Source organism: Euwallacea fornicatus, chromosome 14 (genome assembly GCF_040115645.1).
Source record: "Euwallacea fornicatus isolate EFF26 chromosome 14, ASM4011564v1, whole genome shotgun sequence".
NCBI lineage: Eukaryota > Metazoa > Arthropoda > Insecta > Coleoptera > Curculionidae > Euwallacea > Euwallacea fornicatus.
This window is the reverse complement of record NC_089554.1, coordinates 3,574,513-3,596,596: the sequence shown is the minus strand read 5'-3', so window position 1 is coordinate 3,596,596 and position 22,084 is coordinate 3,574,513. Positions and strand designations below refer to the sequence as shown.

Here is a 22,084-nt window from a genome sequence, read left to right as displayed (position 1 = left end):
CGTGAAAAATCATCTTTTCTAGTCCATCGCCCGAGGTAGCAAGAACCTATAGAAACTCTTATAGGCGTCGTGTTAGAAGTAATTAGTTCAACTCAGTGCGAGGTAAAGGAAAATCTGAAACATCGATACAAACGTATAGCACCTTTCTAACTTAAATTTCGACAGTCAAAGTTTGTCAGCCATAAATCATTGTGGCAAAATTTCCCTTCTTCCGTGATTTGTTCTGTTTCAGGTGGAAGTTGCGAGTAGTTGAGAATTTGTTCCCCAACTTCAGAATTATTCGAGGTGGCCCTACATATTAAGTTAGCTTACACAAAGTTAAAAGTTTATAAATGCATTATGATCCTCCAATAATAAGACGCTTGATATGCCCCAAACTTGATTAATAATGCGCTGATTTGATTTGTTTGCTTCACATACTAATTAGCATTATTCAATTCAATATTTGCTCCCATTTTGTATCATAATTCACCAAATAGTGTTCATATATGCGTATGGTGATTTGAATAATGCATATAAATAAACGCACAACAAACGCTTTAGGGTCGATATCGACACAATCGGAAAATTGGATGGAAATGGTTCAAACAAACTGATTCATACTGTCCATCAGAAAATATCACTTTACATAATATCTGCACATGTAAAAGCTCGTTTAAAAGCAAAATGTGCGTGAATTTTATAACAACATTGTCCGAAACAACATTACCGACTCCTGTTTTAATGAATAATATTACTGTTAAATTATCTGGAATAATAATTACGTTATTAGCAAATGGACAAAGTGTGGCAGATAAGTAATTTTTGTCAGCGGTTTTATAAGAATGTAGGAATCCCGCAGCAGTTATAGCGTACAAACGCTTTTAAGCCCCGGGAATAAACGTCTTCTTCCGAATGAGGCCTCATAAAGTTTCTATATGCACAACGGTTGCCAGAGCACTTAGTAGGTCTTACCTGCCAAGTAAACCTAGATGCCTTTCGAAGGGCATGACCAGGGCTGACCTGAACTGAGCGACCAAACTGGTTGAGACGATTATGGACCAGATTTGGCACATTTTCTAAACACGGTCAGCTATAACCGTAAACCTTCGTTAACTCGTGTATATTTCGCTATAGTACTCGTTACTGTAATTTGCGACAAGTATAAGAAGGATGTAGCGGAAAACTTGCCACAGGTTGCCTTTGACGTTTCCCACTCTACCGAAAATCTTCTACAAAAGTAAAATTGAGTGGTTTAGCCGACAATTTATATTCTTTTGTTCTGACGGTAATATAATCCGTAAACGTTGTTTCAGCTCTCTTTTATATACAGCTCAAGCCCTAGAGATACAGTTTTCGTAAAATATGGGTGCCGTCACCTAGAACGGATACATTTCCAAGTCCAGTTGTGTTACATCAGGCGCAAATTTCGGAGGGCAGAATCTATTAGACAGACAAAATGGAAAATCGTGTTTTCTTTGTTTCAATTTTCCCACACGATATTGAATCAGAAAACCGAGCGACGTGTATTTCCGGGGAATTTGGAAACTGTTCAGCCGGAAACTTTTTGTATAATTGTTCCTTGTTTGATAAAGGATATCCGGATGTTGCATTGATTTTAGGCCAATAAAATCTGGCAATATGAAAAATGAGGCCTCTCGGTTCGAAATAAAACTGAAAGCGGCAGGAACTCTGAAAGATGTCCACTCTTTAGCGGATAACAAGCCGGGCGGAGAAATTGTTTATGAACTGACTTACTTTCCTTATGATTGAACTTGACAACTTGAATTCAATGCATAACTCCTTTGGAAGAGGCATCTTGTACAGTTTATTATTTCCTTATGTAGTTCCATGTAATCTATATTCCTTCCGGTGCATTGTTCCAAAAGCTTCCTCTGACATGCCAGCATTTCCTGCTGTAAACAGCTGTAGGAAACGTTACTTAACTTGAAAGACATCAGCCGAAATGGGTTTCCTTTGTAGAAATTTTTTGAACCACTTTAATAAATCGTTTTCGACATAATCAAGCCATTTTTTCTCCTCAAACAAGCCACTAAATTGTAGTCCTCGGGGAAATATGGCGCTCGGTCGTAAGTTCAGTTTGATGTAATAAGTTACCGAACTTCACTCCTTAGACTCAAAACTTCGTTAAAGCAATATAACGTGTCGATATAGCATATAAGTTTAAGAGAAGTTTGCTCTTCGAGTACGTCACGGCCCGGCAATTACTTTACGATTCGGGGGCATACGAAACAAACCGCTTTTTAAGGAAATTTGGGCAATAAAATTGAGAGAAGCTAAGTAGTAAATTTGTTACGGCTCGAACTAGAAAACTCGCCTAACCATCGTTGTACCTAAGAAATTTCCCCTAATCGAAAATTCCCTTTCCCCCTACCTCTGAGTAAATAAAGTTATAACTCGGGTGTTCCAATCAGAACGATACGACGGCTTTCAGATTAAGTAAATAAAATACCTTTTACATTTTAACTTCATTGCTTGTTTGTGAACTTCTCTCGTTTTTTCAATTCGTAATGCCGCCAAGAATTTAGTCTTAATTATGGGTAAAAACGTGGAAAAATTTATTTAAATAAACGTTAAAAGTGGGGCATCTTATGACGCAATTGGTGGACGAGCAACGCGCCTTGGGTTCTAACGAGGTTTTGGTTCGCTAATATAAGATAAATTATCACGATGACGCGACATTTTGGATTCGCCCTACGAGAAGAACGAAAGGTAATCTATTTGAAGGTGACCAATATTGACAAGAAGAAGAAGCAATATCCGCCAAATTGCTTCATGTAATACAAACCTTGCCGAAAATTAACGTTAAAATAATTTATTTTCCGAGTCGAGACCACTTTCGGTCAATTCGCGTCATTTAGATGCACCTTTTGTAAACACTAAACATTCTGAAAGAAGCGAATCAATTGACAATTTTGGCAGTTTAACGGTGGTCCTAATAGTCGGGGATTCCCCGGCGTTTTCCTTACCAACATTTTTTAACTCCATTAGTGTTATGACATGTTTGGAAAAAGATCACGTTCTGAATACACGTATTTCCTACGGAATATTATGAAAATATGTACGGACTGGGAAGAAGCTTTACGTGTCTCTCTTTGCATTTAGCGGCCGTAAATACCCGTTTCCGATAGCATTTATGAATACTACGAATAATGTCTCTTTTCAAGTGATTTTCTCCGTATTATTCCCGAGATTGTACAGGCTGTTAGATTTTTTTGTGGCAGGATTTTAACCACCCGTTCTACACATAAAAATAATGTTAATTTGCCGTCTAAACTACATTCGAGAAATGCTTTTTTAAAGTCCAGGCGTGCTAGATCGAGCGATCGAGGGGACCCAGCAATTGGTCCTCTACGACCTACCCAGCTATATGGACAGTTTGCACTTGGCCAGTTCCTCGCCATCAGCAAATAATGCGACGGATATCCGTTTATTTAGTCTCTTAACGTATGCTCGAAATGTTAACTAAATATCACAAAAGCTTGGGGAACTAAAAAAAAATTGCGAACAATATGAAACATCAATACCCTCTATGTTCTTAACGAGGCATTTCTCGAATGTACTCTCTATAGCAAACTAACATCATTTTTGCGCCTAGAATACATGGGTAAATTCCTGCTGAAAAAACCTGGACACCCTGTATATTCTCCAGTGAGAATCGGAATGATGTGGCTTGGTGCGGCACCGCTGCTGTAGATTAAAAAAGTAAAAAAATATTACTTACCGGAACTACCATCAAAATTACGCGTTGCCGAGCTACGATCAAAAACCCTGGAAAAATGTTATGGGATCATACAGCAGGAACGAGCCAATTTAATAGAAACCAGCGGCAGGTTCTAATTGAGGGGCAGTGTGGGGCGTTAGACAAAACGCACCTGAGGAAAACTGAGTCAGAGATCAAGATCAGAGAATCCTAAGTGATGCTCACCTAGGACTGATCATCTAAAAAAAATCTTTGAAACGAAGCTAGGGGACAGTGACCAATTTTCTGGTTCTTACCAAAGGCAGAATACCACATGGGATATATTCGTCCGCATTTTTTACGAGCTGCAATAGAAACAACGTTAAGGTAAACTAGTGCATTTTTCTGTCGAGCGACTGCAAAAATGAATTTTTAGTCGTTTAGTAAACATTGTCAAGTTCATACTCATTACACACGGGGATTTCATTATATCGCCCTTTGAACAGCACGCACATATAACCGCAAAGGATAAACCCCTTGTTTAATCGCATTTCCGCACTGTTGTATCCAAACCTGCTGGTTGATGGATATGCCAACTCTGCTGTGTTAAAAGCCGTTATCGATTGTTGATAATAAAAATACAAAAAGCTCACTTTTCACACCCTGCTCAAGCGTTTGTTTTATTATTTATCTTTGACTGGCGGGGTCCCAATTTCGCCACATCTGGCATTTCCGGTCGGAAGACAGGAGTGTGAAGAGATGAATTTCGGGTCTTGGACCTGGATTAAAAGGGACAAATCCGGATTAGCATAATATCGGGAGCATGGTGGTATTTTTCACTGTGGCAATTCTCGACATGCGAACGTTTCACTGTATCTGCGAAAATCGGGCATTATTCATAAATTCAAATTGAAGCCAGCCTGAAAACAATAATACTCTATCACGTCCCAGTTTTAGCATACATACACGAGTCACCAACAAAACTGGCCACTTAACACCAAACAAAAATAAATACAATGGTTTGGGAAATGCAACCGCTCGCGTTCGTCCGCTATTTTACATTTAAATACAATTTTGTATGTAGAAGGGAAATGTAGTCGACGATATATTTATTATTTATTCAAATCCTTGGCTCACCGGGTTATTGAAACAAATCCGGAATCGTTGAACTTCACACGAGGACCGGAAAAATCCCATTGGCGACCTTGGGAATATGGACATAAGTCGGGCCAGTCTCGTTTAAAACAAATTCAATTTGCACACGATCAAAAGATCCTCCGTATTTGATTTTATAGGGCGTTTAAACAAGTTAAAATAACGATGTGGAAACCGATCGAACAAATAACCGTTAAAGTTTAGAATGGGGTTTGTCAAGCGAAATTCTGTTTGGAGTACCATTGGAAAGTGCTTTGCCAGCTCTCATCGAGTGATTATTTTTTATTTTGTTTCATTCTATGTATCACTTATCCATTATGCATGTCACCTAGAAGGTACGAACTCCGTGCAAATGTCTTGGAGGGTTGAGTAGATAATAACAGGTAAAGCCATAACGCGACTCGCGCGACCTGCAGGCCGTAGTTCTCTTATATGTCTTGAAGAGACTTGCTTAAATCCAACAAACTGAAGGTAATTTTTCAATCCAACTTTGTAATAAGGCAACGCGCAACAACTCAAAATTACTCATATTTCTCATTTGTGTCAGCAACATTTTTGAGGCGTACTCGCTTATTATTTCAAGACAGAAGAGAAATGTTTGTTCCGGTAAGTTCCGTATAATCACAAATCTCTGTAGAACTTCTTTCCTCGACTAGCACTGCATTTTGATCCAGCTAACTCACACAAGGGAAACGAAGGTCCGGAAAGAGTCTATTTACAACACTCAAATAATACCGTGTTTCCCCGAAAGTAGGACCCGGTCTTATATTAATTTTTCCTGCAAAGCACCCGTTAGAGCTTATTTGAGGATAATTTCTTAGTTCTAATGCGCAATAGTTTATTTTTATCCAAGTTCAAGAAACAAGGTAGTTTATTATTTATAAAAAAAGATTTTAAAAAACATACAAAAGCTTAAAAACATAATTTAATTGCCGCGATCCTCGAAAAATATAGTCACGTTTTCTTTTGAGATATCGCCACGAAGTTCTGGACCTCGAACTCCAGCCTGAATTTGTTGCGTCCTCATTTCCTCCAAGACCATTGGCCCTAACTCCTCGTGTTGAGCAATAGCGGTCTCCTCAAATGAGCCCTTCTTATCTAGGTTGCCTGCTCGTGGGGCATTGGCGACACAGCTGTTCGTTATTTTATTCCATGCAGTCTTCACCCAAGCAACGACTTCTCGTAGCTTAGACTATACGAAGTTTCCGAGTTGATTTCCCTCTATTCCATTTCCAACGTAGTCATTGATTTCCCTAAGCAAACGACCTTTAAATGGCTTCTTTATTGTAACATCAAGGGTTTGGAGATATGCAGTCGTTCCTGCTGGAATCATTATTTGATCAATGTTTCTTTCTGTAAGGAACTTCTTCATGGTTTTGCCACAATGAGTGCCAGCAGAATCCCACACGAACATATCGGCGCAAAACGAGTGGTAGAAACGCACATATCCACTTCTTATCGCTGTTCGCGTTGATCAAACTTGTTCAGTTTCGAGATCATAAAAACCTGAAACGTGTTCGATATTCTCTTTCTAGCCCTTGGAGATGATTAGAGAAGGTATTTTCTTTCCAACTGCCAAAATACGTGTAATGCATGTATTTTTGCAATGAGTGAAGGAAATGTAGATCGTAAAAGTATCCTTGTGATCAATGGCAATTTGAGGGTGTTAACCCGTGAATACTGCAGTTTCATCTACAGCAATCACGTTCGACAGTAGGTAGATGGAGAAGTCGATGCCATCAACCAAACACTTGAAAATGAGGTCACATTTAATCATCCAGTTCACATAGCTGAAAGAAACCATCTACCCAGTGTTGCGACGCTTTAAACTCGTCTGGCGATATGTTTTGCTGTAGTTCCGTTGCAAGAGCAAATGCTTGAATATCAGCCTTAAGGGACAACCCAACATTTTGCCCTTCTGTCAACAACCCTTCCAAATATGATGTCTTCAAATTCAGGCAGTGATGGTTGTCCATCTGATCCACACTTAGGTTTCCTGGTATTTCCCTCGTCGACTTGTTGACTTGCGATATTGTGCTTGAAACACCACTTTCGAACCATTCGTAGATTCAGCTCTTCCTTGTAAAATACTGTGAGATTTTTATCTCTGAGTTCTTCAAGATTTGCTTTTTTGTCTTCTACGGAGGAACTCTTTCTTTTCGCACTTATTTTATGTAAAAACATAATGAATAACTAAAGGATGGTTGCTAAAACGACATTACCACACGACCAGTCAATGGGGACTGGTATTCGCCACTCGCCGAAATGCATGCCGGGAAAGGGGGTTCCCCAAGTTGTCCGGAAAACGAATTCAACTAGGACGTATCTTATGGATAGAGCTTGTATTGGAAATCCTTTGACCAATCATCATACGGCTTATCTTTTGTTTGGGTTTTATTTTCGAAGGAACGCGGTAGATGCTTACGTAACCAGGGCCAAAAGTGGCTCTTTACTGCACGCTGATTGTAGTTGAGCAAATTTCGCCGCGTCGAAATATGCGAAATTGAACAACAATCTACAAAAACTTTTAACAAGGAACAAAAAAGAAATTTAATTAAATCAAACTTAATATTCCTGCTCGGAGCGTCCACTGAAGGGGGCAAAAACGGCCGAGCGAGTCCCCGGCAAAACAAAAATATAGTGTTCTGTGATATCACTATAAATTTTCTTTAAATATAATAGAATAGATCTTTTATCCACATAGAGGCGCGCTTAAGGAAAATAGCTAATAATAATGCTTGCTTACGCTTCGTGTCCACAAGCTAAAGCACCCTCATGTGTCTTAAGAAATCATGAATTAACTCCGAAAGCCGGACCTAAGACCCCCCTAAGCAGGATATATGGGCGAGATAGAGTGTTTAGCTAAGTACTCAAATAGATAAATGACGCTGTAAAATTAATTTACAAAGACGGCTAAAAGCGTATAGGTCTCTGCCCGTCATACGAAACGAGAAATGAAAATTCATCCCCGATTTTGACATCATATTTTCCATTCGAAATATATTCAGCAGAACGAAACGATTGAGAGATATCGGTATCAAATAAGAAGTTATTTATAAACTTCTCTTTGGTGCGACCTTGTCATCGTCGATGCCGCTCTAGCGAATGTCAGCTGTATTTCTGGAACAAATTTATAATCAATTCCAACAGCACCCCCTGCAACCCCAAAGAAAATTATTGCATAATTAAAGGTGACGATTAACCTGGATTTAAACTCACAGCAATGGATTAACAGGATGTGAGGAAAGAAATGAATTTTTGTTAAACTTTTGGGTCACTGATTTAAAGCAACTTTTACGATATCATGCGATAAGCTCCATTATGCGTAAGCCCTGATTATTTATTTCTGAATTCACGCTGTAAAGTTCGCTTGTTTGAAACTTCAAAAGGGTCGTTCAGAAGTAAATATGAATCCAATCTGGCAACACAAAGTTGCCCAAGCGAGGATTAAAACTTTCAGGATTCTTTGAAATGCGAGTTTCGCTTAGCTAAACATTGTAAAGATTTATTAATAAGAGCATGTACTTGTGAAATGTGAATGGATGAAAGTTGGAGAAATTCTTGCTTTGGTACTGATATTTACAAATTTCTCTCTGTGAGGATAAGTGCAAAGTGTAACGAGAACCAATGTTTAAACTATGGAAGCTCATGGCGAAGTTGAAGCCAGCCCAACCTACGCGTTTCATAGCTTGAAGAGGTTTAACCAAAACTTAATTTGTTTCAAATGCTACAAAAAAATGTGGTAACGTTCTGGAGATATTAACTATTTCATCATTTTGAGTGAAAGTGCCCTGCTCTGAGAAAGAGAAAGTCAACATAATATACTTAATTGTATTTAGTTCAAAGTAAAATTTGTTCCATAAAAAACGTGCGCCTTTCTAATTTAGAGAACTCTGGCTTCAGTTTCTCCTTGACTCAACAACTGAAAAAAGAGCAGCGACAGCCACTCACCCAGACATTAATGGTTAGTTCAGGTTGAGGAGAGTATGATGGATGAATGGGAAAATTTGTGAGAGAAGTATGTTGGCTAGACAAAAGCTCTGGCACCAATTCAAAAAAACGACGCGTAGTGCAATTATGCTCTAATATAGATGTTTACAGAAGAGAGAGCCTTTGATAAATATCTGCGCTGAATAAAAGTAGAAAATGACAGTCTCTCCTGGTTCCGTCCAGAAGAGGTTGGACACACCTTGTGGTAGTATTCGGAATGGGACAAGGACGGAGAAAGAGAGAATGAGAGAAAGAAAAAGAGGGAAGGAGAGAGAGAAAAAGAGAGAGAGAAAGGGTTTAATCTAAACCTAGACGAAACAAGAAGGGAACTAATAGAGAATGAGGGAAAGTGAAGGGAGTTTAGAGTGATGGCGGAGGAAATTAACACACACAGACAAGGCTGACAAAAGGAACCGCCTTGTCAACAGCCCCGAAGCGATGCTGACAAGGTGGTTCCGCGACCAGAGAAAAGAGAGGAGGTGGTTTCAGCGGGTAGGTGGTGTTATCGTAAAGTCCACACCGACCGGCTGGTACCACCGGACCGCCTACGGCGAACATCGAGCAATCGAGAGTCTTCTGAAGAATTTCACCTACTTGGGTAAAAAATATATACGTTAAAAAACCAAAAGCATTCCTGTTAAAGCTGCGACAGAAAAACCGGTAAAAACGAACATCTTAATTAGTACAAAAACATACGCAGAGATGGTCGTCAATATATACTACGTAACGTAGAAAAAGAACACCCTGTAAAAATGGTTTTATTTAAATAATTTGGAGAATGCATGTTTCTTAGGCTGAAACAAATGCTTCATTAAAAAATTGAGCAAATTTAATTGTAAAAAAGAAAAAAAAATCATTTGCCGGTGCTCCGCGATGTGTCTTATACATTCCTATACACGTCTAGACATAGATTTAATGGGGGAACTGATGTCCTCCTGGGGGACCTCATTCCATGTTAACTGGACAGCATGATATAGCGCCGCTAGGGTTTGTGGGAGATGGAGTAAATTATGCAACCTTTTACCTATAACATCTCATACATGTTCAATCGGTGAGAGGTCTGGAGATCGAGGTGATCAGGTTAAAAAATTGATCGTATTTGGTTGAAAGAAGTCCATAATCACTCTAGACACATGTGGTCGTGCATTGTCTTGCCGGAAAACTGGATAAACAAGATTTTCTAGGTAAGGCATAAGATGAGGTTCCATGACGTTTCGGATGTACCGTTGGGCTGTCATACCGCCGCTAATAAAATGTAAAGGTGACCTGTTACCTTATGCAATAGCACCCCCAACCATTACCCCAAAGGTCTAATTGACACGCTTCTGTATTGTAAACTTAGAATCTCATCCTTCACCCAGTCTTCCTCTTACTCTTGCCCGACCATCATGCATACCCAAGCAAACTCTGGATTCGTCACTAAACACGATATTATCTCATTGCAGATTCCAATGTATGTGTTCTCTGCACCACTGTAGTCGATTTTGATGATGATTTAAGGTGAGTGGTAACATAAGATAGGGAGGGTAGAAAATCCGTCCAAAACTTCTTATCCGGCGATCAACGGTTCGAATCCCAATGGGCCTTCGATACTCAGCAAACCATTGGTTCGCCAGTGTCTTCGACGAAAACCTATCTGTTAGGGTCATAATTGGAAGGCGGCGATCTTGGTGTTTTCTAGTTCTTCGGGATCGTCTAATGCTTCTTCTTCTGTCTGTTTGCTCTTCTTGGAACCACATCTGACAATTTCGTGCTATAGTGTTTACACTAGGATTCAATCTAGTGACGATTTCCCCAAGTGACCGACCAGCTTCTCGTAGACCCACTATTCGACCTCTCTCGAACTTGCTCAATTGATGAAAATTTCGATGTATTCTGCGTCTAGGCATATTTGGTTAATCTAAAAGCACATTTTAAGCACACTGTACATTAATAAATTAAATTTTGCAGTCATATTGTTGATATTTTAGTGCAGTTTTTATAGCAAAAAAAAACTAAAACTATCGATAATTAATAAATATAATATATCGATAGATGTGGCTGAAAGTTTAGTCGTTTGTGTGCCCAGGCGCAAATTTGCATGCAAAAATGAGTTAAACATAACCATTTTCACGGGGTGTTCTCTTTTCTATGTCACGCAGTATATTTAGAACTCCGGTGCTTAGGTTGTCATGTCCATAACAAAAAGATAATTGAACACCCTTTCTATCCAAATTTGTTTCGAATCACGTGAACAGCTGTTGGAAATCCGATCCAGTACTGGTCTCACGGGCCAGAGAGCAATATAGCCAGGAATTCAAACTTACAAAAGACTATATAGCAAGACAACATCGCCAAAATAATGTGAATCTTTTGTAATACATGGGAACAAAGGAATTTTGCGTATATCGAAAATATGTTAAGCGTCTTTTGTGGAAATTAATAATCGGTTACGCGGGCATGCAAATTTCTGCCTCGGTGTGGCGCGTTATCATCCCCAGACGAAGTGAAGTTCAGCCCAATTTGATTATGTAAAAGATAAATGATGAATCTAATAACATTTTGGGTGTAAATTTGGCTCGGCATTTCCAACGAATGCTAGTTAAAGGTGTGCGACAGCCTTAAGGTAAATCTGGTACCTAGGACTTTCCACGTCCCTCTCGATTCCCCTCACTCACCAAGACGAGTTTTCAAAGCACTACTTCAACCTCAGCTAGGACCACAGATTATCTTCAAAATCTAACATTGGCAGTTTTGCGCGATCTAGCAAGCCTGCATGTATGGAATGGTTTAACATCGTCAAAATATAGTTTTTTCTCATGGCCTCGTAGGAGAGGATGCAGCAAGCAGTTGTTGCACTCCACTAACATTCGTGAAATTTATAAATACTCGTGAACTTGAAGCCCATTAAAAAGCCCTTACATGAGGGCTCTTACTCTTCCTCCAAGTCAGAACCAGAGATAAACGCTCCATAGCCTTGTTCCATACACTTGAACAAAATTCAGTGGAATTGCCCAAAACTCCTAATAACACGGACTGCCTGATTTTATACCCAAAAAAAAGTTTTCCAAAACCATTGGAAGATTACGAAATCTAATTGTTGTCCCAACTCACCTGCAGCGGGGAGTTACCGACGCGATTGTGATCATAATTAATTGCGCCCGACTTTCGCGCCGGCCGCCGAGGATGGGTCGTGCTCCCACGCAACCTACAGATGTTTAAATTTTGGGTCTTAAGAGTGCAAACATTTTGATGAAGATCAAAATTTCGGGAAGGACCAAGTGCGTGCACCTACGTTGGTGCGGCGAAGCCCGCGTTTCCTCGGGTGGTCGGGGCAGTGGAATTGCGAATGGAACTTCCCGATTTCAACCGACTTGCTTTACTCACAAATGTACCACTAACATCCATGCTTGGGTTAATAAAGGTGGCGAATCACGCTATTCTCCCGGGAAAAGATTCAATACCAGTATACGTTTTCCGGATCTATGTATAGCTATAGTGAAAGTAACGTAATATAGGAAGCTAGATCGGATTTTTACAGCCGAAAGAGCATTAACATTAAGACCAAAATAGACGGCTCATAAAAGCTAAGTAAACAAAAATAAACAGCGGAAGGTTTTCCCGGAAATAAAACGAGGATTTCGGAATTACTTTTCTTAAGTAACGGAAGTTGCTGTGATAGGTTCTTGTGATAGAATGTACAATGGACGTCGCGGACAAGGGCGATTTCAGTTATGTCCTTTCGTCATTGTTTTTGCCGTTTTGGAGCATTCCACAAAAACCCAGCACCAACGCACACTTTCGGATAGATTAAAATCGATTTTCCATGTACAATGTAAAAACATTGAAACAACAGGAAATCCGGTTATTATTGAGAATTTATAATTTTACTCCTTACAAATTGCCCTCCTTTTTGTTGCGGAATTTTTCCGAAATCCAGGGAACTTTATTAATTTACAAGTTTTGATGCAATGCGTAGCAAACTTCGACAATAAATTCTTCAATCAAAATGGAGGAACTTAATCGTTAATATTTAAGGCCTTTTGAGTTAACGCTTCGTTCTAAGAGAAGCACTGTTTCTCAATGCGGCAAGAAGAGGTAAATCAACAGAACAGTCATAATAAGCTCGTTAGTTCAGTAAAGCTGAGCAAAGATACAGGGACGAAGCAGGAAACATTTTAACCCTAAATAAACCCTGTGTGGCCCATGTTTTCCGTATAGATTGGAAACAGTGGTTAGTTGGAAATATATTTCGGATTGATGTTTGCTTGGTTTGTGTAGAATTTGAGATAATTCCTCTACGCCCTTATGGATCTGGAGCTATTAAATCTATTTATTATTATCGTTGTAACGCCTACTGGTCACACCAACAGCTTGAGAGTGCTGTCCAAAAAATATGATCCAAAGAATCTAACTAACTTTTTTTAATGTTTTTAATCCGGTGTAAGTTAAATTATTAATACGTATCACCATTAAGTGTTAGTAATTATTAGTTAATAGTTAGTAGTAAAAAATCAACAGTATTGGACCTGGTAGTCTTACTGCCCTCTAGCGTTCCCATTTCAACATTTTTTTAAAATTCCGACTCCACCCTATTTCTCCCTCATCCAGAGCACCAACCTGTTTTCTATCGGTCAAGTGAGACTTGGGCCAATTTATTGCCATTTTCGCTATTCCACAATGGCCAAGTTTACATAGCAGTATATCAGTGTCTACTGTATAATAAGCCTTGCTTAAATCTGGAAAAAACACCGTGTCCGCTGTCCTGCTCTTGATAATTTTTTCGACAAATTTAAATCATCCTGAGTGTTAGTATGAACTGCAGTCATTGGCTGGAAATTTAGAAAAAATTATCTATTCGGTTCGTTATGGTTCTCTCCACGTTTGTAACTACACACTCGGCGCTTGTAAAAAGTACACCAACACATTCATAACTTTAATAAAGCCGAGAAAAAATGCTTAAACACGAATAATTTTGTTTTAGAACGGGCATACAATGCACTATGTTCATTGTTCAATTCTTTCACCCCTATCCAGCTATTCCTATTAACATTTTATTTGCGAATGGAACAGCAACCATTATGGTACATCAAACGATGAGCAATGCAATAAGAGATACAACGGTATACTGCAAACTAAAATTGGATCTAGAGTTTCCTTAAAAAATGGAACAAAGTCCTTATATCTTAAAAAGACTAAAAGTCCTAGATAGATGATCCATTCTTGCTTCACTTTGATAGAGAGGGAAAAAACATCAATAACACGTAGACATTCCGAACCATTTTCAACGTAAACAATTTTTTAGATCATAATTTGAAATTATTAGAAAAACAATTTTAAAATATATCGATTTTAATGGAATTCATTCATAGTTAAACTTCGGGGTCAGGCATCTGCCACAGTTAGGATATAAAAAAAGGGTCGTTTATTTGAGAAGCAAAAAATTTATATTTTAATATTTTTGAGGTGTCTGGTATTTAATGAAAAACATATAGACCGACCTATTAATACGAGCGTAGTTTCTCAGATGAATAAAAAATTTAAGTTTTATTGGAAGTGTGAACAGCTGCTCCAAAATGTGGAAGGCCTCGAACAGCAACTGGTGGCGATAAAGCACTAGACATTCTTTTATCTATCGGCGAAAACCCCATACAGTCTATCAGCAAACTTGCCGAGGAATTTGATATATCTGCAAAATCAGTAAGCGATCTTTCAAAAACGAGAAAAATTTCATCCACACAAAATTTCCTTTTTCCCAAAAGCTGATGCGTGAAGATTCTGATCGCAGGATGGAATTTTGTGAACTGATGTGAGACAAAGAGGATTCGGGATTTTCTGGAATGTTATTTTCTGATAAAACACAATTTTGTTCAAATTGATCTATTCATCGACGCGATTGTCGCTACTGGCCTACAGACAATTCTCATTAGATGCAGAACCTGCATGCACAACGTCCGCAAAATCCCAATGTATTGACGGGTGTAATCGGCCACCTGTCCATCAGTCCATTTTTTAAAGATAAGAACTTAAACAACGCATGATATTCAGCATTTATTCCAGAACGAAACAGTTCCATCAATCGCCCCAATTTTTCCTGGAGAAAATGGGGAACAAGTAGCCAATAATGTTTAGTTTTAACCAGATGGTGCGCCACCATATTGTTTTATGGCTGGGAGAGCGTATCTTGATGAGATTTTCCTATGGAAGATGGATCGGCGGAAGAGGCGCAATAAAATGGCCGCCGCGACTTCCAGATCTTGCTCCCCTCAATTTTTTTTTTGTGGGGTTACTTAAGAGATGCCTTTTAAAAAACGGACCACAAAATTTATACGATTTACGTCTTGGAATTCAAATAGAATTAAACTTAATAACAGAAGCGACACTGGATAATTGCATAGAATGTTCGAGGAACGACTGAGTCATTGCCAAATTGTTATTAGAGCGCAATTTGAGCATTTATTGTAGGAATTTCAATTTTATTGTAGTATTGACGTAATAGTGAGATACTTTATTTTGTATCTAATAATTTTATTTTTTAATTTAAACTCTAGATCCAATTTTAGTTCTGAGTATACCGTTGTGTACATTATTGAATCACCTTTCATTTCATACACACAATGGGTACTTTTCCATTTGAAAATGAAAAGTTAGTAGGGATAGCTGGATAGGGGTGGAAAATTCGAACATTGAAAATAATGCATTAAATGCCCTTTAAAAAAAAGGAACATTATACGCATTTAAATATATTTTTTTAAATATCTAGCTTATGAAAGTCTTAAACGGATTGCAGTACTTTTTAAAAGCGCTGTATATTTTGTGCAGTGCTTCGCTACATGTCCAAACCGGAGCAGTTATAATTTATATCTTGTGAATGTTGCTATGGAAACATGGATTCGACAATTATTTTATAAAATAGCCTAGAATGAAGAGAATTCAATAATTCATAAATGCGGGCACTTACTCGATAAATCAATGTGTTTTTATTTTTGAAAGCCGTAGAAAGATAAATATGAGAATGGATTTCCAAGAAGGAGCAAGGATTTTGTTTACCTATTTGGAGTCCATCAATATCCCATTCTAGGAAACCCATAATGAAATATTAATTACCCTTTATCCTACATTTAATCTGAAAGGCTTTTTGTTTCGCATCTTTTCCCATAACGAATAATTGGCTAAATGGAAAATTTATAATCCATTCATCTGCGTAAAACCTTGGCACACCTTTAACCGGAGGCCCTCTATCTCTAATGAGCCTCATTTTTAGCCCCGCACCACTTGCAGGTATCGGTATCCTTTTGGATCAATATCCGGAGGGTTATTTATCCTGACATTGAATCCATTCAATTTTGGTCAAGTTCGCCTCATTCTCTTTCCATTCCTGACACACATTTTTCGACGAAGCTAATTCAAGGTTTGCATTTTATTGTTTCCCCGTTTCATTAAGCAGAATTGTAGACTTTTGGTTTTGAGCCTTCATTTATCTTCCGAGGAGACTGTAGTGGAAAGGGGAAAAAGACAGGATATTTCAATCCCGTTTCATTGAGCCGTTCTGAAAAATACAGTTAATGAAGCATAATGGAAGGTTCCCACGATCCAAGCAATTTATTTAATTCGGTTTGTCTAAGGAAATTCCTCCGGCGTTGATTATGACACCTTTGGCAAATTAGATAAGTTCTATTCCTAGGAGGAGTTTGTACAAGCTTGAAAATATCAGCGAACCACGCTTTCTGCAAAGTAATCTCAATATTCCTACAAAATTTACAGGAAATTTACAGGGATGCACAAGCTCTTCACAAATCGGGAAAACGTGTCGCAGCTAAAACGAATTTTTATACAGAGTATTTTTAATTTAGTCTTTTTCTTCGAGGGTTTAATTAATTTTTAAAACAGCGTCAGAGGCATTTAAATTCGTATATTCGTGTCGAAATTGCGAGGGCTCAAATATGACGCAAAAATACGGTGTCGGAATTGCAAGCAGTTTATAAACAGAAGCCCTGTGCATTGTAAAGTCAATAGCACCATTTCTACCTGTGAATAAGCCAAGGCAGTTACGTAACATGAACGGGGTTAAGAGTCTTGGGAACCGTTTTATATCTCAAAAATAATCAATCGAAGGCTTATAAGATTTGATGCACGAGAGAATCCAATCACGCTTAGTGGAGGAATAATAAAAAGATCCTAGTACATCGTAAATCTAGGAAAACTAAAGAAAAAGCCCTCTCGCTTTATTCCAAATCATTATGGAAATAATGAGCTTCATTAGTAAGTATGTTTTATGTGAGTGAATTCCACTTTTCGCTTTTTAAATTGAGTTAACCTTTTTACTCGACGCTTTCGGAATTAAACTTGGAAATGATGTCGTTAAATATTTGCGAATATTCACCAGAAGACATAGAGAATGGATAATAAAGTACCATCAGCATTGGCATTTCCTGAATTTCCATGTCATGTAAGTCCTCACTTCGCCTATTAGAACAACGAACCGGTTTGAGCCACTTCAGAGAGAGGCGAGATCTTCGCCTCATCTGAAAATTGCTTTTCAGTAGATGCTAATTCAGTAAAAATTTACTGGATTTTCATCATGTTCAATGGCGAAAGAAATCGTACAGGCATGTATAGTACGCTACGGTTGTGAGGTACTTGCGGCCCTGACATCTTAAATCTGGCAGCATGGCGACTTAAACCTGACGTTTGATAAAGATGCGTTTAACGATCTTGGTGCGTAACAGATTATTTCCTTGCGACCGACCTTCTGACCGTTCGAAAAAATAGAAGAAACAGCCACAGGTCGACGGATCCCTTTACCGTGGCCATACCAACACAGACCTCCGAGAAGCGATCAAGGTGTAATTAAGTGCAATTAAATAAAAAAATTATTTTTAAAAACTCCTAAACCAATTCCAACCCATCGCGATTTTTCAAGGTAGTTCGCGTTATCCGAAGCACCTGGCAAGTTTCGAAATACACATACCGAAGCACCTATGGAAATACGGCAAGTGCGGAGAGGGCCGAATGCATATCTGCTACAATAAATTTTTTTTATGATTAAATGAAGTGCATATTGCAATTAAAACTGAAAAAATGATGGTTGAACGGAATTGCATAATAAATAAGTCAAAACGGACGTTCGTTTTTAATAACATGCTTTGCGTGTGGTGTTTTCTAGGAGTGTGATTCGTTGGGGTCAGTGACTACCTATACCGCTGGGCGGAAATTAAAATTCTTCCTCGGATGGGTATTAATGAAAGGTTTCTTAAAACCCAAACGCTATTAATCATCTGAGAAAATAAATCGCATTTGCAAAGGAAACGTCTTAATGCCGGGGAGAAAATACACTTAAAAGCATGAACTACTCGAGATGCGTTTTGCGAAATATGTCCTAATTTGCTGCGAATTTCTCGCCGGTGTTCGTTTCGATTCATGATTTAAAAAAAAAAATAATAATAAAAACGACCACGAATCCGAAAATTGATATCTAATTTTAATGAGTATGCAGGAAAAAATTGCATAATTTATCGCAGTTTCACGTAGTTAGAGGAAAAGCTACATCAGGTATGAAAATGCAACTCGGAAAAAGAGGGAAACAAGTTGGGTTTCGCTGATGAGGCACCGCTGGCTGCAGAGCTCGGATGCAAATTAACTTTTTTTCCTTCAAGGCTATGCGGAAGTATAGCCAATGATTTATTTCCATATTTAAATTGCATTCAAAATTTGACTTCTACAGCTGCAAATAAAAAACAATTTACACTGGATGTTTAGGTACAGAATAAATGCATTACGGTTAAATTAGACTATTAGTCAATGTTTATCTAGACCCCAAATAGATGAGACAAGGGAAATAGAACCTTTCCCCTAGCTGAATTAATTCGGTTTGGCTTTAGCTGTGTAACTAGGAAATATTGGGATCTGGAAATAATGTGGCAAGCAAGTATTAGCGAATTATATCTACGATACAATAAGTGAAATAGTATCTCTCAGGCGGTTTCGTGGCGAGCTGCTAGAGAAGCTCTGATGTTATCGATACTGTACAGACACCACAAACAACGCCGATTTCAAGCTCATTTTAAATGACCCCATTAATACGAAAATTAGAATGTAACTCTCACTTCCAAACATGTAAAATATTAAAACTTTTTCACGCAAATTTTATCAGGGAATTCTTTGCTAGGATTAAGTCACGAAGAAAATTTTACTTTACCTCAAGCGCCAGAAAAGCTTCGCTGCTTAAAGCTTGGTTCGCCATTTCGTCATCAATTTGGCTATACCACAGTTTCAAATTTATAAGACATACATATAGACCCAGCCGAACTTATATCGAATCACTCAGTATTTACGAGGAAGAATATCTATTTTCCATAAACATAACAAACGAATAAAAATCGAATAGGTTTATAACTAAGAACAGTTGAATTCACAAATACATGATCAGACTCGTTCCTCCCCTATCGATTTTAGTGTTTCAATGTGGTCTTAGAGAAGTTATAAGTTTTTTTCCGCTAGTTTTACTTAAATTGCGCTAAGTATGGTTTTCAGACGTTCGGAAGGGAAGAATTATTGCTAATTCGGGTCCGGTCATGTCCCAAAGGGATGTTGGACGAACAGTGGGGGTTTCACAAGGGGTTGTTTCAAAAACTTATTCAAGATTTCTGGAATTCCCCACAGAAGGTCAGAACCGCTTTTTAGCTCAAATAGCACGACAACACCCCACAATATCCCTCCCCGAGCTTCAAAGGCAATTTTTGCAAGCAAGCTACAGTTGTTAACATTTCGGTCGAAACTGTCAGGAAAAGACTTCGAGCTCGAGGCCTTTTCAGTAGACTACAGCTAAGGGTTCCGGCCCTATCAGTGCTAAATAAAGTTGAACGTTTAAATTAGTGTTTAGAACACCAAAAAATCAACAATTGAAAGTCGGCGAAATGTCTTATTTTTAGACGAAACCCGAATTGACCTACAATCGGACGACAGGCGAATCATTGTTTTAGGAGGTTTTGGGAGATAGGCTAGGCTTAGAGCTGTTCGATTGATTTCCAAATACAAAAGGTAACCTGTATTGTTTTGGGGTGGATTTGCGATTGGTAAAAAACTTCATTTATTTCTATTAGACCAACACTAACACTAACAAGGTCTCTGGGCCTAGTGTGATAACCCATAATAAGGCTCTGGAGAGGTGCTTTTGATTATTATCATTTTTAAAAGTGAAAGTTGTGATAGTTTTGGATTGGCCCTCTTGTTCGCCGAATCTGAATCCAATTGTGCTATTATGGGATAATATAAAAAAAGCATTAATGCACGTCAAAATAACCCTGGCCACGCCGAAGAATTAACGCAAGCTGGTTCAGAAGAATGTAGAAATGTTCCCCAAAAAGGGCATTGATAATTTAATAGAGAATATGTCTTATCAAAGTCGTTCTTGTATCATGGGTAGAGGAGGCAACACTGATTATTAAATTTTAAAACACTTTTTTTTTTATTTTCATTTACCTTATATTTAATTTTTAGAGAAATTTACATTTTTTGCTTTTATTTAAATTTTAAAATTTGTTTCGATCATTTTTTTTTCGATAATGACACGTTTTTGGATCAACTGCTTTTTGTCTTGAAATGGTTCTTTTTAAGTGCAATGCTGTTTTCTCGTAACCATAAACCAGAATTTGCCTCTAAATATCCCTAGTGATCAATATAGGTACTAGCTCATCGTATTATTGATGCCATATCTCTTGTTTACATTTGAGAATGATTTTCCAATCATAACAATACAGATTCCATATTACAGTGCAGTTTGCAATAGCTTTGAACATGTTGAATGTTGTACCTACAAATTACGATTTGCGAACAGCATTAATTTTCAGTTACCACTTGAAAAAAGCGGCTGCAGAATCACATCGCACGCTTGTTGAAGCTCACGGTGAACATGCCCTTGGAAAATCACAGTGATATGAGTGATTTAAAAAATTCCACAGTGGCAATTTTGACCTTAGTAACCAAGAGCGTGGAAAACCACCGAAAAAGCTTGAAGACGGCAAGTTGCAAGCATGTGTTTGAAAGCTATCGGAAAAATTCAGAAGATGGGAAAATGAGTTCCACGTGAACTCAATCAAAGCCAGCAGGAACATCGAAAAACCACTTGCGAAATGCTGCTTGCCAGGTATAACAGAAAGTCATTTCTTCATCGAATTGTGACTGGTGACGAAAAATGGATCTACATTGAGAATCCCAAACGTAAAAAATCATGGATAACTCCAGGCGAACTATCAACGTCGTCTGTAAGGCCAAATCGATATGGACGGAAAGCAATGCTCTGTGTGTGGTGGGGTCAGAAGGACATAATTTATTATAAGCTGTTAAAACCTGGCGAAACAGTTAATACTGGGCGATACCGACAACAAATGATGGACTTGAATCAAGCTCAGAAAGCTTCAAGAATATCAAGAACGGCAATACAAGGGTGATATTGCTTCGTGATAATGCACCATCGCACACTGCAAAACTGGTGAAGGAAACGATCGGGAAATACTATCGCATGCGGCTTATTCACCCGACTTAGCCCCATTTGATTTACTTATTTGCATCGATGGGACACGCTCTTGCAGAGCAGCACTTCACTTCTTACGAAACAGTACGGAAATGGCTCGATGAATGGTTTGCCCCAACAGTTCTTTTGGCATGGCATTCACAAATTGCCAGAGAGGCGGGAAAAATGTTTGAAAATGTTTTGAATAAAATATATTTTATAGTCATTGTGTAACTAAGCTATACTTTTTATTAAAAAATTCCGGTTTCATATTTATATACTTGGTATACGTGCTTCAACCTCTTTGGTTCGATGTCCAGACTCAGCATAAAAAAATTAGTTTTATTCCTAGCGAGAAAAGCTGTAGTTATGACTATGATATGTCGACTATTAAAGGGTTTTTTATTTTAATATTGCCGGATTGATTTGAAAGTTGCCGTAGAATTTCTCAAAAAAATTCTTTATGAGCTAAAAATGTCTTTAAATTTGGTTCTCAGTATTAGCGGTTCCAAATAAATAAAAATCTTGGGACGCCATAATTTTGATTTCAATTTTGCAATGTTTCCCACTAAATTTGATAGGAGTGATAAATTTTCTTTAATTTGACCCCAAGAGTCGATGGGTTAATAGCAACGTACTTCAAGATAGTGCCACCCTGTAAATTTTAGCGAAAATTTTGGAAAAGGGCACGTTTCGAACTGTTTTCACTACCATTGTTCTAAACCATTTTTCATTTATGACGGACCAGTTGGAAATATTTCACATTA

General features: G+C 38.2%; 2 protein-coding genes across 5 annotated transcripts in view; one reads left to right on the top strand and one right to left on the bottom strand.

The window, feature by feature from the left end:
* The window catches only part of srl (spargel), a 129,334-nt gene that overhangs the window by 19,662 nt on the left and 87,588 nt on the right, over nucleotides 1-22,084 (top strand). For 2 of the 4 annotated variants that reach the window (XM_066289809.1, XM_066289806.1), the window contains exon 2: nucleotides 10,273-10,327. The exons of the other annotated variants lie outside the window; for them this stretch is intronic. The gene's annotated coding sequence lies outside the window, so the exon portion shown is untranslated. The remainder of the gene's footprint in view (nucleotides 1-10,272; nucleotides 10,328-22,084) is intronic. 4 annotated transcript variants of the gene reach the window in all.
* LOC136343224 (dopamine receptor 1-like) overlaps nucleotides 1-22,084 on the bottom strand; it is a 145,970-nt gene that overhangs the window by 99,608 nt on the left and 24,278 nt on the right. The window lies entirely within an intron of this gene.